This window comes from Muntiacus reevesi, chromosome 4 (assembly GCF_963930625.1).
Source record: "Muntiacus reevesi chromosome 4, mMunRee1.1, whole genome shotgun sequence".
NCBI lineage: Eukaryota > Metazoa > Chordata > Mammalia > Artiodactyla > Cervidae > Muntiacus > Muntiacus reevesi.
This window is the reverse complement of record NC_089252.1, coordinates 27,511,014-27,531,147: the sequence shown is the minus strand read 5'-3', so window position 1 is coordinate 27,531,147 and position 20,134 is coordinate 27,511,014. Positions and strand designations below refer to the sequence as shown.

General features: G+C 40.5%; 1 protein-coding gene and 1 non-coding gene across 2 annotated transcripts in view; one reads left to right on the top strand and one right to left on the bottom strand.

Annotated features, from left to right (window-relative positions):
* Positions 1–20,134, bottom strand: part of CDH2 (cadherin 2) — a 253,633-nt gene that overhangs the window by 96,962 nt on the left and 136,537 nt on the right. The window lies entirely within an intron of this gene.
* On the top strand, positions 4,873–4,944 carry TRNAC-GCA (transfer RNA cysteine (anticodon GCA)). The gene has a single exon. It is a non-coding gene; the product is annotated as a tRNA-Cys (tRNA).

Sequence of the window (20,134 nt, the reverse complement as noted above, 5' to 3'; positions counted from 1 at the left end):
AGTACTTTCTGCTTTAATCAAAGCCTGAATCAGACCCAAGACTCACCCGGCAAAGTGAAAAAAAATGGACAGTCAGCAGGCATCTGTGTGTTTTCAATGGATAAGTGTCCATGACAACAGGAAAAAAATGCCACAGCAGTGCAAGCGACGCTGTTAGCAGACTCAAAGAGATTAGGAATAGAATTAGCCTAGAGATCAATGCACCTCTTTCCCTTCCCTCTTAGGGCTGAGTCATTCCAGCAGAATTAAGCACTGCAGAACCAAGGACCCGCCTCCGCATCACTTTTACACCTGTTCCTGAACTGATAGAGGCCTTGAGTGCAAGCTGCTGCCCCCTGGCACTTTTCAACAATCCTCTACTTTACATATGCTCCTGTAATTCATAAGCAGGTTATAAAGTTCCCAGTCACAGTAAGCATGGATGAAATGAAAACGTGTGTTTATTTGCTATAAATGAGACACAGAGGTATGTACCATTTTATGAAAATGTTTCCAATTACCTTAAGTATTTAACTCTGATTTCATTTAAATACACTTTTTTTTTTCATTCATTAGCCTGATGGAGGTATAACTGATGAATAAAACTGTGAGATATTTATACATTGTGATGATTTGACATACATGTACATTGTGAAAAGATTCCTCTCATCTAGTTAATGAACACATGTGTCACGTCACAAAGTTTATATATATATATGGTGAGGACCTTTAAGTTCTAATGTTTTAGTGAAATTCACTTAGACGATACAGTGTTAACAACTGTAGTCACCACGAAAGAAAAGCAAAGTGTTAATCGCTCAGTCGGTGTACAACTCTTTGGGACCCCAGGGGTGTAGCCTTCCTGGCTCCGCTGTCCATGGGGATTCTCCAGGCAAGAATACTGGAGTGGGTTGCCATTCCCTGCTCCAGGAGATCTTCTGAACCCAGGGATCGAACCCAGGTTTCCTGCATTGCAGGCAGGTCCTCGAACTTGATTCACCTTATAGCCGAAAGTTTAAAAACAAAAATTTTACTACTGAAACGAATTAATACCAAGAATATTTTTATCTTTAAATAGTCATTGTTAGTTGTTGTTTTTTATTTTTAATTATTTATTTTTAGCTGTGCTCTGTGTCTTTGTTGCTGCATCAGGCTTTCTCTAGTTGTGGCGAGTGGGGACCACTCTTGAGCAGGGGCTGCTCTTCCTTCGAGTGCGGGCTTCTCTTTGAGGTGGCCTCTCTTGTGGATAACAGGCATGGGGCTTCCGTAGTTGCAGCACTTGGGTTTAGCTGCTCGACAGTATGTGGATTCATCCCGGACTGAGGATCAAACCCGTGTCTCCTGCATTAGCAGGAGGATTCTTAGCCACTACGCCACCGGGGAAGTCCTGTTCTTAGGTTTTGTTATACCCTTTGTAGTTACAACTGAGAAATAGCTGTCTACTAGGAGGGCAATCATCATAAAAATAGGAAATATGAAAGCTGTAGCTGGTGTATTTGAAACACCAAATTGCTAATAAGCACCTTTTAATAATAACATATGTGCTTTTACAGTTTACTAATACATTTTATTGTTGTTTTTTGACTGTGTGTATAAAGGAAACAAAATTGTCAACATTATATTTAGACCAACTGATTTTTTTTCTGTTGATTCACAAACAAGCTTCTCTGTTTTTATAATACCCAATAATATAGCATTGGAATTACTGGAATAATGCTTTAGGAGTCCCTTTTACTTCAAGAGTATTCTGGGTTAGAGGTTCTTTGGTAATTCTGTGATAAGTATTTGTTCGATAATAAGATCCATTCTTTACAAAATAATATCATAGTTGCTGTACCTCTATTGATGGCCTGACATTACACTCCCAAAGCACTGACATACCTCAAACTTTGATAAATTCTGTTGTTTTCTTATGATGAAAGTAAGTAGACAAATTGTATCACTCTACCATGTTATAAAATTATCTGTTCATTTAGCAATTACTTACTGAACACCTACCACATGCCAGGTACTGTTATGAGTCTTAGGGATATAGCAGTGAAAAAAAAAACACCCCCATTCCCACACACAGGATGTTTTTAAATGAATGAAGGCAATGTGTGCATGGATTTGAAAGTAAGGCTTTGAAAATATAATTTTAGCCTAATTTCTGTAAAAAGTCTATGAAATAAAGAGATTTCATCTTTTTCCATTAAAGAACTAGAAGAACAAAATGCAGAGTACCTAGAACTAGTAAGTTCTAGTGGGAATCTCAACCTGGCAGAGCAGAGGAAGGATGAAGCCTCTTCCTACCGAGGAGATAAAACATGGCTCTCTGGAACACAGGTTTGATTTGGAGAAGCTGGTGGAGATCTGTTAGTTTTAAGGGCATTTAAATAAGTTCTTTAGTGACTGATAGCACCAAGTTTTCATTACATCTCATTTCAGTTCTAACTTCATGGCTCTTCCTTATGAAATAAATATCCCACTATTCTTATGGTGTGCATTTTTGAAAAATAAAATTTTTGTTTCAAGTTAATAAATAAAGTAAAGACAGAAGAAATAATCTCCCTAAGGCCAAAAGTTTGACAAGAGACGGGAAAGAGCTGGAGAGCTGGGTTTCCAAGTGAATAATCTCAAGTGACAGGGTCAGCGGTGAGGAACCACCCCCAGCTGGACTGTTCATCTTTCTCAGCTTCTTGGAATTTTGCAGAGAGATACACAAATCCAGGGACCTGCCGATAGCCTGTTAATTTTTGGCTGAACCCTGGAGGAGAAATTCCACAAACTGCTCCAATTCTTGTCTGTTAACCTTTTACTTTGTTTCTGGGAGACTTTCTTGGGATTCTTCCAATAAACAATTCCTTTGGCTTAAGCTGGTTTGTGTTACTTGTAACCAAAAGGACATTAATATTACAGACCTTTCCAGTGTCCATTCTGTACACTTCATTTGAAATCACTTCCTTTTTTTCCTAATTACCCTGCTAAACACTTTCACTGTTCCCTCCTGCCAGTAAGATAAAATCCCATCTGCCAACATTCCAATATTCTCTGTATGGCTCTCCAATCCAAGTGTACACATAGCCTGTCACCACTTCTGTCCCTTGCTACCCATTTTCCTAAAACAAAATAATGGAAAAGACAGTGAACATAATTTTAATGATATATGTTTGGTTCCAATGTTGGACCTGCTAATGATTAGATGTGGAAGCTTGCACATGTTTTTGTCACCACTCTTAAGATGTAGCTATCCTTCAATAGAGTGAGGGTAATCATATATTATTTCTACAGTTATACTAAAGATGAAAAATAATATATATTTAATATATTATATATATAGTATATACAAAAAACTAGCACAGGGTCTGGGGTTTTGCTGGTGGTTCAGTGGTAAAGAATCACCTGCCAGATGAATGGATAAGAAAGCTGTGGTACAGATCTGAGGAATCCAGATCTGAAAGAGACACGTGCACCCCAATGTTCATCGCAGCACTGTTTATAATAGCCAGGACATGGAAGCAACCTATATGCCCATCAGCAGATGAATGGATAAGGAAGATGTGGTACATATACACCATGGAATATTACTCAGCTGTTAAAAAGAATTCATTTGAATCAGTTCTAATGAGATGGATGAAACTGGAGCCCATTATACAGAGTGAAGTAAGCCAGAAAGATAAAGACCAATACAGTATACTAACACATATATATGGAATTTAGATAGATGGTGGCAATAACCCTATATGCAAAACAGAAAAAGAGACACAGAAGTACAGAACAGACTTTTGAACTCTGGGGGAGAACGTGAGGGTGGGATGTTTTGAAAGAACAGCATGTATATTATCTATGGTGAAACAGACCACCAGCCCAGGTGGGATGCATGAGTCAAGTGCTCGGGCCTGGTGCACTGGGAGGACCCTGAGGAGTCGGGTGGAGAGGGAGGTGGGAGGGGGGATCGGGATGGGGAGTGCGGGTGACTATATGGCTGATTCTTGTCAATGTATGACAAAACCCACTGAAATGTGAAGTGATTGGCCTCCAACTAATAAAATAATATTAAAAAAAAAAAAAAAAAGAATGCACTTGAATCAGTTCTAATAAGGTGGATGAAACTGGAGTCTATTATACAGAGTGAAGTAAGTCAGAAAGAAAAACACCAATACAGTATATTAATGCATATATATGGAATTTAGAAAGATGGTAAAGATGACCCTATATGCGAGATAGCAAAAGAGACATAGATGTAATGAACAGACTTTTGGACTCTGTGGGAGAAGGCGAGGGTGGGATGATTTGAGAGAATAGCATTGAAACATGCATGTTACCATATATGAAACAGATTTCCAGTCCAGGTTTGATACATGAGACAGGGCGCTCAGGGCTGGTGCACTGGGATGACCCTGAGGGATGGGATGGGGAGGGAGGTGGGAGGGGGGTTCAGGATGGGGAACACATGTACACCCATGGCTGATTCATGTCAAGGTATGGCAAAAACCACTACAACACTGTAGAGTAATTAGCCTCCAATTAAAATAAAAAAATTAATTTAAACATTTTTAAAAAGAGGAAAAAAAAAAAAAAAAAGAATCACCTGCCAATGCAGGAAACTCAGGTTCAATGCCTGGGTCGGGAAGATCCCTTGGAGAAGGAAATGGCAACCCACTCCATCATTCTTGCCTGGAGAATCCCATGGACAGAGGCGCCTGGCTATAGCCCATGAGGTCAAAAAAGAGCTGGACACAACTTAGCAAGTAATCACCAACAACAGCACAGAGTCCAGCATATAGAATGCTTTCCATAAATGACAGTCATTTTATTTGATTATGACTTAAATCTGTATCTTAACCCCAAGCCTTTTCTTGAGATTCAGAGCTACAGATTCAAGGGCCTCTATAGAAGCTTAAATTATGGGCTTCCCTGGTGGCTCAGAGGTTAAAGCGTCTGCTTGCAATGCAGGAGACCTGGGTTCGATCCCCGGGTCGGGAAGATCCCCTGGAGAAGGAACTGGCAACCCACTCTAGTATTCTTGCCTGGGGAATCCCATGGATGGAGAAGCCTGGTGGGCTATAGTCCACGGGGTCCCAAAGAGTTGGACACGACTGAGCAACTTCACTCACTCACTCATTCACTCATAACCTAGATAGTATATTAAAAAGCAGAGACATTACTTTGCCAACAAAGGTCCATCTAGTCAAGGTTATGGTTTTTCCAGTGGTCATGTATGGATGTAAGAGTTGGACTGTGAAGAAAGCTGAGCACCAAAGAATTGATGCTTTTGAACTGTGGTGTTGGAGAAGACTCTTGAGAGTCCCTTGGACTGCAAGGAGATCCAACCAGTCCATCCTAAAGGAGATCAGTCCTGGGTGTTCATTGGAAGGACTGATGCTGAAGCTGAAACTCCTATACTATGGCCACCTCATGCAAAGAGTTGACTCACTGGAAAAGACCCTGATGCTGGGAGGGATTAGGGGCAGGAGGAGAAGGGGACAACAGAGGATGAGATGGCTGGATGGCATCACCGACTTGATGGACATGAGTTTGAGTAAGCCCAGGAGTTGGTGATGGACAGGGAGGCCTGGTGTGCTGCAATTCATGGGGTCACAAAGAGTAGGACACGACTGAGCGACTGAACTGAACTGAACTGATGACCTTTCCATGTAGACAGACTTCAAACTTCAAATTCAATCTATCCAAAAGGAAAACTGACATCTGCCTTCCTTTCAAGCTGTGTTCTCCTACATCCCTTACTTTGAAGAATGAAGGATATCACCATCTAACAGTCACCCAACCACAAGTATGGTCATCTTAAACTCCTTCCTCATCCAGCTAGTCTCCTTGCCCTGTTAACTTGACCCCCTTAACATCTATTAAACCCGTCCTCTCTCCGTCTCTGGGCACACAGATCTTCTACGCCTCTAACAATAGCTTCCTACCTGATACGCTTTGCCTTTGTAGCATTCACCAAATTTACCCTTCCAACAGCTAATGAAGATGTCTTTCTAAAACTCAAAGTGGATCAAGTTTAAATCTATTAATAGCTCTCCATTGATTAGAGAATAAAGATGTACTCTTTGGACTGTTACACACGTCCTTGACGATGCGGCCGTGGCCGAGAGTTAATTCTCTCATTCTCTCATCATGCCTTGTTAGAGAACTGCGCTCCAATCACATCTACTGCTTACAGTTTCTGAACCACATCAGATTGTTCCCATTGGTCCACCTGACTGGAACGTCCTTCCTTCGGCACCCTGGCAGGTGTCTATGCATCTTTCGAGGGTCATTTCATTTATGAAGCCCAGGAAGATACTAAACCCTTCCACACATTTGTGCTCCAACTGTAACCAGTTGTAACTGTCACCTTAAACACCTCCATCTCAGCATTATATTTAATGTGTATTTACTTTTCCAAACTCAAGGGCAGAGCTGTGCCTTTTCCTCTTAGGATCACTGGTGATTAGCTCTGGACTGGCCGATAGGAGGCCCTTAGTATATACTTGCTCAATGAAGGTAGGATTTCCCAGGTGGCACAGTGGTAAAGAATCCACCTGCCAATGCAGGAGATACAGCAGACACAGGTTTGATCCCTGGGTCAGGAAGATCCCCTGGAGGAGGAAATGGCAACCCACTCCCGTATCTTTGCCTGGTAAATTCCATGGACAGAGGAGCCTGACGGGCTATAGTCCATGGGGTTGCCAAACAGTCGAACACGACTGAGCTTACATCAGGGAACTCAGGATGAAGGCAACGAGTAGAGACGGCTAAGGGAAGGTAACATCTGAATTTCAAGAATGAAAAGTAAAGTTCAGAGTATGTTTTGGAGTATGTAGACATTCAGCATCTCACAGAACTCACAATAATACAGAATATGGTAATTGTTTATAATGACTGAACTGAATGATTGCTACAAATTAAGAAGACATTCATTCCATCATAGTTACTCAGAATACCCTATTAAAGATAATCACATGTGTGATGAAGCTGACACACCATTCCAAAAGGGGTTGAGTCAAGCATGTATTTTTGTAAGATGGCTATCGTCCCTTCAAATGACAATTTGAGAGACATGTTTTCTCGTCTAAATAATTTCAATGTGGTGCATTACTGAGCAACATTAGAAGAAAGTTTGTTCTTATTGTTGTAATAACAACAACAACCTATGTTATTAGGAAATTTGGACAACTTTAGTGTCAATTTGCATAATGTCCTTAATGGTTAATGAAAGTTTTAGAAGAAAACTGGAAGATAAAAAATGCACCGTTTGACAGCTGATTAAAATAGAGAATTATTTCTCTAAAAAAATGCTGATAGCTATGCTATAGCAAAACATAAAGAAAATATGCAATTATATGGTCAGAAACCAAACAAAAATTAGTATTTTTTGACATAGGATGATTAAGGGCAGGGAAGTAAAACAGAACTCATAATTTCAAAAAACATCTTACATTCTGGAGTCAAATTATTTTGTAATATGGGACTTGGTGATGAGAAAACCACTCTGCAATTTATAGAATGCATGCTAGGTAACAGATCTACATACTGTCACAGGCCAGAAAAAAACTGACATAATTAATCCATCAATTTCAACCTACTCAATAAAAAAAAACTAAAGGAAATGAATGGACATGTTAATAGACTTTTAGATGTACTATCCATTCTAATTCTAATAAACAGTTAAAAAAAGTTTAGACTTTCCAATGAGCTTCCCTGGAAAGAAACAACATACTTTTGCATTTAAGATTTCACTTTTGTTGAACTGGAATAAGATATGAAAGTGACAGGAGCCATGACTGACTAAGTAAACGTAAATTTCTCCTTTTAAAGCTGCCTTAAGGCAGGTATACAATATCACTTTCGTGAAATGCAGTGGAAGGTTGGAAAAGGAAGACGATGAATATCAGGAAGCAGCCATTACTGGGATGGGTGGGAAACCAAATGATTGTATTTGATGGGATTCCTAGAGGGATTCCTTACACTTCAGATCTCCTATGGCTTGTGATCTGCCATGCTCCAGGCTGCTCACAAACAAATTACCATCACTTGCAGAGGAAGTGGATTCTCAGCTGAAGGAGAGGCAACTAAGCTACCAAACAGCACTAAGAGATTTAAATATCTAGAAGCTTGCGAGGAGCCAAGAAGAAATGAGATGCTGATAAAAGTTAATTATCTATCACAGAAAGCCTTGACCGACGATATTCACTGGTGAGCGAGAAAACAGTCAAAATACTTTTCATTTTACATCCCAAGATGTTTTAAGACCAGAGGGTAGGACTGTCCTCCGAAGCACTCAGCCAATAGACTGCAACACTTATGATTACCCTTTTTAAAATAATAACTTAAAAACCAAACAAATAGGAACTTGCCTTCTAAAGGCAGGTTAGACTTCAGTTTCATAAGTATCAGTAAAGGTAAAACCGAGTTTTCATCTGACTATTTAAGTTCTCATCACAAAAGATTGTAGATTGACTAAATAGCTCATTTCCATACGCAGAATACTTTGGTGAGCTTTTTTTTTAACCTTAATTTAGTGTTGAATGCCAAAAAGTAAAAATGGGGGGAGCTGAAATAAAATTTCCCTTTACATTTTTCCTCCACGTCTGTTTTTCACCTGAAATGATAGGCAAAGATTTTATCATGCTAAACAGATACACAAAAAACAAACAACCCTCCAAAAAAACCCAGAAAACAAAACAAAAAACTGTATACACAGAAACAACCCTGTCAAAATACGCCTCACGTGGTGATAAATAATTTGGCTTTTATAAAGAATAACTGAATTTGATATGTAAGATCGGTCCAATGTCCCCAGAGCATACAAAGTAGGTATCTAGAGACTGACATTAAAGTTTTTTTGGCATTTCTTCAAGACTACCATGTTATTCACGATGCTATTTTCCAGCCTGCGTGGAGGTGTTCCTATTTAGTACATCAGAAGCAGGATACCCAGGCACGCGAATCTGAATGGAAGCAAAGCATGCTGAACCCTTAACTAAATGCCACACTCTCTCCACTTCAGAAGAGGCAAACACCACCAGCAAACGAAAACAACAACAAACTCAATTTCTGCTGAAACAAAAAACGGCAGAGCGTGAAATAGCAGCCTGCCATCAGACATTGGGAGGTTGATTTTCATCAATGGCAGCTAAAACAGCCCTGTCCGCCCACTCCAGTACAGAAAAAAAAGAAAAAGAAAACAGACAACACCATCTGCAGGCAAGCAGGAAGACAAACCTTGCCAGTCCACTTGCTCCCTCCAGCACAAAACCCTCAGCAGCCTCCGACACCCCTTTAGGCTCCATTTCTCTCCCTGAACGCGTTTGATGCTCTGAGTTATTGTATATTCAGAGGGAAACACGGTTCTTTTTAAAGACATTCTGCTGGTGTCACATCATATATTGGAAGAGTTTTCAACCAGAGGGCTCCTGATTGATTTATTTGGGGTCATGCGGAGGTAAAAGAAAAAGTCTGAAAAAAGAAGCACTTACAAGTGGTTAGTGGCAAGTCCAACCAGCAAGGTGGATGCGTTTTAAAAGCCTCCTCTGTGATGACTACACATAAACGTGCCATGGGCATGCAGTGGTACCTCTGCCAAATCAACAGTCACTAGTTGCTTCACAGCTGTTTCTAATTCACCTGTTACAATGCTGAAAAATCTCCTGAAACTCTACCTTCGGCGAGAGAGGAAACTCTCCACCAAGAAATGAAAAGAACAGTACAAATAGACACTACAGCAAGACTAAAGGGCGAGTATGACGAAATAATGAAGACCGATAAAACAAGTAGAAAACATCCTCAGCTAGATGTGATCATTAATGATACCAGAGAAGCACCAGCATGCTTTACAATTATTACATGCATTTGCTCGTTGGGCTTCATATATTGATCATAGCATGCTGAATGTTCTGTCGCTCAGTTGTGTCCAGTTCTTTGCGACCCTATGAACTGTAGCCAGCCAGGCTCCTCTGTCCATGGAATTCCCCAGGCAAGAATACTGGAGTGGGTTGTCATTTCCTTCTTCAAGGGATCTTCCCGACCCAGGGATCGAACCCAGGTCTCTGGGGTCTCTTGCACTGCAGGTGGATTCTCTACCGCTGAGCCATCTGGGAAGCCCCCAGAACAATCACCACCCAGAAACCTCAGCTGTACCCTGCAGACCTGCTCACTGCTCTTCGAAACTGTCAACGTATAATAATGTAACCAGATGTAATTAATAATAATGATGATGATAATCATTTTAATCGTTTGAATCATTAGACAGGAAACATTCACTCGCTTTTCCCCCTGTTACAGGCAGCATATTATTTTCCATTCCACAGATGCTGGGCTTGAATCTGTCTTGCTTTGTCCACTGGACATGAGTGGACCTGATCCAGGCCAGTGCTTGAAACATGCTTGCACTTTGGGGTTGCTTTCTCGGCGGACACCATCACTTTGCAAAGGAACATGATCTGGCTACCAACAGGAGGATGGGAATGCACAGCAGAGGGAAACTCAGTCTGCAGCTTGTGTCCAATACCGCCCTGGAGCGGCTGAGCCATGCCCCGTCCACAGATCCATGAACAGGAATAATGGTTGCTGTGTCTGCTTGAGTGTTACAGGGGTCTGTTATTTCGGCAGTATTATTTTGACAAGAGGTTCGGAGATAATAGTATTAATAACAATATGATTAACACATCACCATAAACAGTGTCTGTATGTTAAGTGCATGAAAGTGGAAGTATTAGTCACTCAGTCGTGTTGGACTCTGTGACCCCATGGACTGTATGTAGCCTGCCAGGCTCCTCTGCCCATGAAATTCTCCAGGCAAGAACACTGGAGTGGGTTGCCATTTCCTTCTCCAGGGGATCTTCCCAATTCAGGGATTGAACCTTGGTCTCCTACATTGGCAGGCGGATTCTTTACCATCTAAGCCATCAGGGGGAGGCCCATTAAATACATGGTGTGGGGTGAAATGAAAATGTAGAGCTTTTGTTATTGCTGATAGAACATAGTTAAAAACCTTAATCAGACTGAACCATCTTAGTTTCACCCCATCCAACTCTTCTCCATTCACGTAAGTGGTGGTGGTTTAGTTGCTCAGTCATATCTGACTCTTTGTGATTCCATGGACTGTAGCCTGCCAGATTCCTTTGTCCATGGTATTTCTTAGACGAGAATACTGGAGTGGGTTGCCATTTCCTTCTCCAGGGGACTTTCCCAACCAGGGATCAAACCTGCTTCCCCTCTTTCTCCTGCATTACAGGTGAATTCTTTACCGGCTGAGCCATCAGGGAAGCCCTGGTCACGTAAGTAGCTGCTGCCATTTCTTAAATATGACATCCCAGCCTCAGGGTCTCAGGCACTAAAGCAGTCACTTTCTATTCGCCTGACTTGTAGAACAATTCCCGTAATTAACTTAATCCCGTTCCTGATAAGGAAATCAAGTCTCACAGAGGTTAAGTAACAGACCACAGAACTAAGAGGCTGCAGCTCTATTCATGCAGATGCTTCCTTAATACTTACTATATTTCAGTAAAGTTTTGTTTTTTTTCAATTTAAGAATGTTTAAAAGAGGAACACGCCAACTCCACAGGGGAGATATAATGTCTTTGTCACTTTTGTCGTTCTGTAGGGACTCATCTGGCCCTGAAATAGCTCTCCCATTCCCACCCCCAGATGGTCCACTTGATAAGGAGAGGCCCCTGGGGATGCCTGAAAGCTCTCTTCTTGCAAAGCTAGAAATACCACCTAGAAAATTCCTAAGATAGCAGTAAGTTTTAGCTCAAGAGGATACTTAAGTTTACTTCTTTCATCTACGGTCATTAAGTTAGTTCAATCTTGATAAGTGCTACTACAAAGGAAAAATCTTTTTTTTTTTTTTACTTAAATATACATCTCCCAATGCAGGTGTATTCCCAATTAATCCATGTGCTCAGTCACTTCAGTTGTGACACTTTTTGCAACTCTATGGACTGTAGCCCGCCAGACTCCTCTGTCCATAGGATTCTTCAGACAAGAATACTGGAGTGGGCTGCCATGCCTTCCTCCAGGGGATCTTCCTGACCCAGAGATCCTCTGTCTCTTGCATTGCATGCGGTTTCTTTACCCACTGAGCCACCTGGGAAGCCCAATTAATCCATGCTATGAACTGAAAAGACAATTCTTTCAAACAATTTTTCTTTCTCACTTCTACATCTTACACATATTATTTTTAAAAAATAGAAAACTCTGAACAGTATCCCATAAATGCTTTTTCTCAAGGTAGCTTTTACAAGGTTCTGATGCAGTGATTAAGTCCTTCTAAGCATAAGACTGCTGCTGCTAAGTCACTTCAGTCGTGTCTGACCCTGTGCGACCCCACAGACGGCAGCCCACCAGGCTCCCCCGTTCCTGGGATTCTCCAGGCAAGAACACTGGAGTGGGTTGCCATTTCCTTCTCCAATGTGTGAAAATAAAAAGTGAAAGTGAAGTCGCTCAGTCATGTCTGAATCGTAGCGACTCGATGGACTGTAGCTTACCAGGCTCCTCCGTCCACAGGATTTTCCAGGCAAGCGTACTGGAGTGGGGTGCCATTGCCTTCTCCAAAGCATAAGACTAAACTATCATTAAATTTCTGTAGCTCATATATACTTTTATCTGACAGATGTCCTAACATGTCAGGGTAGTTGGGCTGCTTCACTGTAGTGGAAACTAAAATAGAGCTAACATGACACTGAGCAAGGATCTTTCAGAACTTTAAGATATGGTAAAACTAGATATGTTAGGAGTATCAAAATGACCTTGGGAAGATACCAAATACACTAAATATAACCCTTGCATAACTAATAGGATGACATCTCTGTAGTCAATAATATCATGCTTGCAACTAAAAATGTCCGCTCAGCCTAAGAAATGACATCTATAAGGTAAACAGATGGAATTGCATGCAAGGTGACAGGTTCTCAGTCAGAATCATCCCAATACTTAGTAGGAATGTCTGAAAAACTATGATTTTTAGTGTCCAAGATTTTTAAAGAAAGCAAAATTATTTAATCCTTTGCTGCACATGGGCCATACTCAAAAATGCTTTCTACTAACTGTAGAATTTTGCCCTTCTCTTGATACAGGATTCTTGATGAGTACATTTCCCAGCACACTGTGTATATTAGGCCTGCTAGGAATGCCTCTATCTCTAGGAAAACAAAGTGTTGGAATCAATGTGGCAAATATTAATACTTACTGGTATATATTTGTCTATGAAGTCACTATGTAATAATGCTAATTATGTCACAACACTAAATTTTTTCTGGGAAGAGCTGTAAAATGCACAAAAAGAGAGAGAATGCACAATGAACTCACACCAGTTATCCACAGTGGACAATTATCAGAATTTTCCCGTATGTGTATCTTCGATCTCTTTTGTTGTCTCTGCTTAAGTGTTTTAAAGAAAATCCTGATACCATTGGTATGTGTCTCAAAAATTGTGAACACTTTCTTAAAGAATCACAATGCCATACATAATACCCCTAATATAATCAGTGATAACTGTTTGGCATTCTGGAAAAACCAATCTATGAAGCTTAAAGCAAGTTTTTTTTTTCCCATCATAATTTAATCTTTCACAAGGAAAATCATTTTTGTTTCCCAGTGCTACTTTTCCAAAAGGAACAATGAAGAAATGAAAAAGTAATTAGACAAGTCATAATCTCCATTTTCAATTTATTACACATGGAAAGTAATTTGTGTAAGGGATGTATGACTAAGAGAGACATGGTATCAATATGTATATCAAACTCATAATTAAACAGATAAAGGGAGAGAAGTCATTACTTGAATGTTAGTTTATATTTAGGCTGCAACAATAGTGAATGAAAAATTGTATTCAAACTTCTCAGTGCTCGTTGTCATTAAAAAGCCTATAGGATTGGGGTGGGTGGGAGGGAGGATCAAGTGGGAGGGGATATATATACAGTATATATATATATACATATATACATATATGTATACATAACTGTATACATATATACAGTTATGGCTGATTCACATTGCTGTACAGTAAGAAACCAGCATAATATTGTAAAGCAATTATCTTCCAATAAAAAAAAAAAGGGCTACAGACGTGAACTATGAAGAACATCCTTTCTCAAGTTAATTTAAAAGAAAAAAGTTAACATCATAGTTAATGGTTTCCCTCTTCCTACAGTGTCTTACTCATAATTGTTTGCAAAGGGAAGAAAATTCCAAAAACTGTAGAGAACTGTTATGTGATTAGATGATGCTCTAACTTCAGTGTTGCAAAAGTATCAAAGGCAAAGAGAAGGAAACCAGCAGGGGAACAAAGCATAGACTGTCAAATGACTGGGAGTGAAACTATGTACCATGACTCTGTGGCTAGGTGTTCCCCATGGGCTTCTGCTTGTTGGACATCAAGAAACAGGTCATTGAAATAATAAATGCTAAAGAGGGTGTAAAGAAAAAGGAATGCCCCTACACTGTTGGTGGGAATGTAAATTGGTATAGCCACTATGGAAAACAGTATGGAGGTTGCTTAAAAAAACCAGAGTTGACATATGATTCAGCATTCAGGTTCCGGGCAAGTGGGGAAAACTCTAATTTGAAAAGATATTGGCACGCCAATGTTTACACCAGTATTACCTAAATACAGTATTTAAATACAGTATTACTTAAAATAGCCAAGACATGGAAGCAACCTAAGTGTCCATCAATGGATGAGTGGATAAAGATGTGATTGATATATATATATATATATGCGCTGGAATACTACTCAGCCATAAAAAGAATGAAATAATGCCATTTGCAGCAACATGGATGCACCTGGAGAGGGTCATACTCAGTACGACAGCAAGGCTAATATCATATGACATCACTTACATGTGAAATCTAAAATATGATACAAGTGAATTCATTTACAAACTAGAACAGACTCACAGATAACAGGATATAGGATATGGGAGAAGAAATGGCAACCCACTCCCGTATTCTTGCCTGGAGAGTCCCGTGGACAGAGGAGCCTGGTGGGCTTCTGTCCATGGGGTCGCACAGGGTCAGACATGACTGAAGCGACTTAGCAGCAGCAGCAGCACAGATATAGAAAACAATTTATGATTACCAAAGCGGAAAGTAGGCAGAGGGTTTGGGGTTAGTAGACACAAGCTACTATTGTTACAAAGTCCAAGCTTGCTCTGCTCACCAGTGAATTGGAAGCGAGGTGTTGAGGTAAGGAAGACAACTTTATGCCAACTGACCTAAAAATGGCACGCTAATGTCTCAAAATAACCATCTTATCCAGGTCTGGATGCCAGGTTATTTTATAGAAAAGGGATTGGGGGAGGTAACGAAACAAAATAAAAGGCCATTGTGATTTAGCCACTGAGTCGTGTCAGACTCTTGCAACCCCATGGACTATAGGCTCCTCTGTCCATGGAATGTCCCAAGCAAGAATACTGGAGTGGGTTGCCATTTCCTTCTCCAGGGGATCTTCCTGACCCAGGAATCGAACCCAGGTCTCCTGCACTGTATACAGACTCCTGCATTGCAGGTGGATTCTCTACCATCTGAAGTATGAAGGAAGCCCAAAAGGCCACTCATCTTGCAAATATCTCTTAGAATGGCAAGCCTCAGGCAGGGGATGTGTTAATTTCTTCCTTCCTGCCATCTAAAGGTTGACAGGGTTTTGAATAAAGGCAGTTCAGTTTAACAGGCTGGCAAAGGGGCAGGATTCTCTGAGGCAGTTCATTCTGTATGGTTATAAGAACAAAAAGAAGGAAAAGCAAGTCAAAGAAAGAGTTACAACACGGAGTTAAGATGGGCTTTTCCCTGCAATACCGTATCTAAAATAAACAATGAGGTTCTACTGTATAGAACACAGAACTATAGTCAATATCCTATAATAAACAATAAAAGACTATGAAAAAGAACACACACACACACACATATAATAGACCACTGAAACCAGCTAACTTGTTTTTGAACTTAAAGATATAAATCTCTCACCTCAGATCATTAAAACATATTCTGGGGTGAGTTGATTTTGTCCTCAACCCTCAATTTCATAAGTTGAAGCTCTAACCCTCAGTACCTTTGATAGAAATAATGACTGTATTTGGAGATAAGACCTTTAAAGAAGTAATGAAGGTAAAACGAACTGGTAAGACATACTTATCTAGTATGACCGGAGTCCTTATAATTAGAGGAAATTTGGATACAGACAGGCACATACACAGCAGAAAGAACACACCAGGACACAGCACAAGGGTGGCCACCTGCAAGCCACGGAGAAAAGTCTCAGTAGAAACCAAGCCTGCCAAGGCCTTGATCTTGGACTTCCAGCCGGCAGAACTGTGAGAAAGTAAGTTTCTGTTGCTGAAGCCCCCCAGTCTATAGTAATTTGTTATGACATCCCAAACAAAATATACTACGTGATGTCGAAAACTCTAAAATTTAGTCATCGACTCCATTCATAATCATCAAGTTAGTATGACTTTAATTTTTCAATAGCTATTAAATAGTTTGTAAATATATTAATATGTATCATATATAAAAACATTCAGTCAGGAAGCAAATTTCCCTGTCATGTACATACATATATACCTATGTGTATGTACTAAGTTGCTTTGGTTGTGTCTGACTCTTTGCGACCCTATGGACTGTAGCGCACCAGGCTCCTCGGTCCATGGGATTCTTAAGGCAAGAATACTAGAGTGGGGGAAGGCGAGGGTGGGATGATTTGAGAGAATAGCATGGAAACATGTATATTACCATATGTGAAATAGATCGCCAGTCCAAGTTCGATGCATGAGACAGGGCGCTCAGGGCCGGTGCACTGGGATGACCCTAAGGGATGGGACGGGGAGGGAGGAGGGAGAGGGGTTCAGGATGGGGAGCACATGTACACCCATGGCTGATTCATGTCAATATATGGCAAAAACCACTACAATATTGTAAAGTAACTAGCCTCCTTGATGAAATTAGCCTCTTGATGAATGTGAAAGAGGAGAGTGAAAAAGTTGACTTAAAGCTCAGCATTCAGAAAACTAAGATCATGGCATCTGGTCCCATCACTTCATGGCAAATAGATGAGCAAACAGTGGGAATAGTGTCAGGCTTTATTTTTGGGGGCTCCAAAATCACTGCAGATGGTGACTGCAGCCATGAAATTAAAAGACGCTTACTCCATGGAAAAAAAGTTATGACCAACCTAGACAGTATATTAAAAAGCAGAGACATTACTTTGCCAACAAAGGTCCATCTAGTCAGAGATATGGTTTTTCCAGTAGTCATGTATGGATGTGAGAGTTGGACTATAAAGAAAGCTGGTCACCGAAGAATTGATGCATTTGAACTGTGGTGTTGGAGAAGACTCTTGAGAGTCCCTTGGACTACAAGGAGATCCAACCAGTCCATCCTAAAGGAAATCAGTCCTGAATATTCACTGGAAGGACTGATGTTGAAGCTCCAATACTTTGGCCACCTGATGCAAAGAACTGACTCATTTGAAAAGACCCTGATGCTGGGAAAGATTGAAGGTGGGAGGAGAAGGGGACGACAGAGGATGAGCTGGTTGGATGGCATCACTGACTCAATGGACATGAGCTTGAGCAAACTCTGGGAATTGATGATGGACAGGGAGGCCTGGCGTGCTGCAGTCCACGGGGTCACAAAGAGTGAGACATGACTGAGCGACTGAACTGAATTGAACTGAATTAACCTCCAATTAGAATAAATAAGTACATTAAAAAAAAAAGAAAAGAATATTGGAGTGGGCTGTCACTTCCTTTTCCAGGGAATCTTCCCAGCTAAGGGACTGAACCCATGTCTCTTATGTCTCCTGAATTGGCAGGCAGGCTCTTTACCACTAGTGCCACTATATATACATAAACATTTGCATGTAGATATGTATTTCATATACAGATTTTATATGTATTTGTATGTCTATTATAAGCCTGCACACACACAAACGCATTTATTTGAATCAGGTTTCAGTAAGGCTGGTGAAAAGACTACCCTAATTCACAAGGTCTCCATTCCCATTTTCTTTTTAAGTTTTTTGCTGTTTTTGAAGAAACCAGATCATTTGGCCTACAGCACTTCCCCACAATCTAGATCTTGCTGGTAGTAATTCTATCACGTCATGTAACATGATCCTCTGACCCCTGTGTTTCTTACAAGCTGACAGATCTGGAAGCTTGATCAAATACAGGCTTATTAATTACTTTTATTTGTCAGGGGAGATTAGTTCACAGATGATGTTGTGTATTCCTATGAGAAGGAAATAACAGATTTTCTTTCTTTTAGCAATTGGTGCTCTTTGCCTTAGAAACACTATTTCAATAAGGATGCAAATGGAGATAAAAGATTCCCATAATTCCTTCTTCATGTATTAGCTGCCACACTTTTATAAAAAGGAACTTACTCTCCTCACCTATTCATATACTTACCATGAAATCAACTATTACAGAAAAAAAATAAGATAAATTCTTTATTATTTTCCTTTATTTAACATTTTCAAATCAGTGACCAAAACAGGTTAGTTTCTCCTCACTCCCACTGCAATCCATAACCTTGTTCATGCTCAAGCTGACCCAACTTGGAGAGACTTTCTGATAAGACCAGTAATCGCTGATAGTTATGGTGCTACGTGGTAGGGCAACAAGATATTCCAAGTCATCTCAAATATCTGTGGACAAAGAATGTCATCTACCATGTCAGTAAACAAAGGATGTTTCTGCCATCAACCACGGCAGCCCCAGCTGTGTACCAGGAGGACCATCAGGATGGAGGAAACCAGGATACTGGCCTTAGATAACTAAGGGGCATAGCCAAGGAATGATTTCAATGAGCTCAGACTCTTGCATCTTCCCATACATAGAAAAGCGCTAAATGCATTAACTTCAGATGCCTGGTTTTCTTTAATTAACGTAATCTTTTGTTGTTTCAACTACCTGGTTTTGGATGGAAAAACTATCCTGGCTCTGCCCTTACCTCTTCACAACTGCCCCTAAGAGTCTTTAACATCTAAAAGGCTGTCTCCCAAGCTCATCAGCTCAGTTCAGTCACTCAGTCATGTTTGATTCTTTAGGACCCCATGGACTGCAGCATGCCAGGTTTCCCTGTCCTTCACTATCTCCCAGAGTTTGCTCAAATTCATATCCATCGAGTTGGTGATGCCATCCAACCATCTCATCCTCTGTCACCCCCTTCTCCTCCTGCTCTCAATCTTTCCCAGCATCAGGATCTTTTCCAATGAGCCAGTTCTTTGCATCAGGTGGTCAAAGTATTGGAGCTTCAGCTACAGCATCAGTCCTTCCAATGAATATTCAGGGTTGATTTCTTTTAGGATTAACTGGTTTGATCTCCGTGCAGTCCAAGGGACTCTCAAGAGTCTTTTCCAATACCACAGCTTTTGAAAGCATCAATTCTTCGGTGACCAGCTTTCTTTATAGTCCAACTCTCACATTCATACATGACTACTGGAAAAACCATAGCTTTGACTAGATGATGGCTTAAGTCCTTAGTATATCCACTGACTAAAACATAATTCTCAACTATTACATTGTGCATTTTTTTCAGTCAACACACTTCTTGGCATACATGTGAAATCAGCCATTCCTTCAAAGTGGTTCCTTCTGGTAAACCTCAATGTGGACTCCAGGTGTACTCTTGGTTATTTAGATGGATGATCATTGCTTTCAGGTATTTTTAAAGGATGAATTTAAGAAATCAGCATTTTAAAAATAAATTCATTTGGGGACTTCCTTGGCTGTCCAGTGGCTAAGATTTTGCCTTCCAATGCAGGGGGTGCAGGTTCAGTTTCTAGTTGGGGAGCTAAAACCCCACAAGCCCCATGGCCAAAAAACCAAAACATAAAACAGAAGTAATATTGTAACAAATTCAAAAAAGACTTTATAAATGGTCCACATCAAGACAATTATCATATACTAATGCACATATATTGAATCTAGAAAGATACTACTGATGAAATTATTTGTAGGGCAGCAGTGGAGACACAGACATAGGGAACAGACTTAAGCACACAGGATCGGGTGAGGAAGGAGAGGTGGAATGTATGAAGAGAGTAACATGGAAACTTACATTGCCATATATAAAAAAGATAGCCAATGGGAATTTGCTGTATGGCTCAGGGAACTCAAATAGGGTCTCTGTGGCAACCTAGAGGGGTGAGATGGGGAGGGAGATGGGA